Source organism: Sarcophilus harrisii, chromosome 3 (assembly GCF_902635505.1).
Source record: "Sarcophilus harrisii chromosome 3, mSarHar1.11, whole genome shotgun sequence".
In the NCBI taxonomy this organism is placed as follows: Eukaryota; Metazoa; Chordata; class Mammalia; order Dasyuromorphia; family Dasyuridae; genus Sarcophilus; species Sarcophilus harrisii.
The window spans coordinates 48,553,373-48,555,248 of NC_045428.1; the positions used below are offsets into that span (position 1 = coordinate 48,553,373).

At 35.2% G+C, this 1,876-nt stretch overlaps 1 pseudogene; it reads right to left on the reverse strand.

Annotated features, from left to right (window-relative positions):
• Nucleotides 1–366: 366 nt before the first annotated feature.
• Nucleotides 367–1,409, reverse strand: LOC100932523 (annotated as a pseudogene).
• Nucleotides 1,410–1,876: the final 467 nt, after the last annotated feature.

A 1,876-nucleotide genomic window follows, 5' to 3' on the forward strand; every position in this document is an offset into this window, starting at 1 on the left:
ACATTGTGGAAAATTTAAGCTCCAAAGAAAAGAATTAAATGGAAATCTTCCATGATACTAAAATTTAGGCCTTCATTTTCCAAATAGATTAAGTAGCTTATTAATGTAGAACCATAACAATCAAATAACAAACTCACCTTTCCAACAAATTAACTTAAATGCAGAAGAAAAAAGCAACATTAATTAAAAAACAATAATAGGAAATGAATTGTTTCAGTGCAAATAATTATATACAGGATAACATGAAACCAAGTGCTGAAGACTGCTGATACTGATCTCTTAAAACTCTGACAAAACATAAATATCTCTCTTTTTATCATCATAGTTTAAAATAGATTCCATCAGAATCTTCTACTATGTGTGCAAGAGGTGACAAATGTTAATTCAAAACCATTTTTCTAGATTGTCAACCGACTTGTACTCTTGATGTCTCTTCATGTGGTCACAAGCAGAGCACGTATGCGTTTTCTCAGAACCATAGGAAATTCATTGTAAAACTTCCTCCAGTTAAAGTAGCTGAGGTATAATCTATTGTTTTGTCTACCTCTTTAAGATATTTGGCTAGCTCACTGACAGAACTATTATCTTCCTAATAAATGAAGGAATTCTATGAGAAAAAAAAATTCTCATAGTTTTCCCTAGATGGATCTGGCACAACAGGTACTGGACCACTCAGGAAAAAAAATTGTAGAGTTTTTCAGTCATAGAATCTTGGTGAATTGAGTTTCCAAAGCAAAGGTTAAATATGCAAGTAGATATGATATAAATGCTTGTCCATAGGTATGAATTTCAATGCTTTTACTCAGTTTACAATAATACTCAACTCTTAAATGCTTAAGATTCGAGTTACTAACAATCCAGCATAACAGCTTCTTTCTGGGCCTTCAAGCACAAAGGAATTTGTGCTTACTGTAATTAAATCATAAGGGACTTCTACATCCAAGTCATGGCAATAAATCAGAGTTAGATTAAAAAGGTGTTTGGAGTACATGGGAAAGCAATTCCAAGTTCATCCAAATCCACTTCTGGAATGATGGCCTCGCCTGCTGGCCTAAATTAGTGTGATCCTAAGTGAGATCTCAATGATGAATCAGAATGGCATTGAATTTGTTAAAAAGGACTTGCTCAGTAGTAAGATGATGCCTGTGGATGTTAAACATTGCTTGACAGGATGGAAAGTCAAATGTTTACTCAAAAAGCCACATCCAAATAAGTATGATGGTTTCAGTCAAATCATCGGTTCTGATGAAAAAGAAACTTTTCATTTTCAGAATAGAGCTGGTTGTCTCTATGGGACCAAGGATCCAGCTGTTGATGAGCTTGATGTAAATGAGCAGGCATGCCATGAAACAGGAAACCAGGATCATGCAGGTGATTAAAAATGGGTGAAAAATGTCTTTTGATGTGGATGTAATAATTTTTTAACTACAAAATGTACTGCAGAAATACCATAAGACTACACTGTGGCAACAATTCCCATGTCCAATTCACCCTATTATAAGATGGAGGTAATTAAAAACAGCCAAGAATTAACTAATTTGAAAAACATATCTTAACATTATTATAGGGGGCAAAAACAGAAAATTGATTTTTATATTATACCAACCTATCATCCAATCCTTGAATTCTTACATTATAGACTTCTCTGTCATTTAGCCAGAAGAAATCTGTTCAGTCTTAAGGTAGCCTTTAAAGTTTCTGTTTTGTCCCTTCTTCTGTCCCAGAAAAGAACGCTTTACCTGTCCTAGGGAAAGCGCCATTGTCTTGAAGAGAGGGTTGATTGACCACAATGTGCTGAGGGAGGTGTAAGGTCCAGCTCTGGAGGAAGAGGAGATCAACCACACTGGCCACACACACACACACACACACACACACA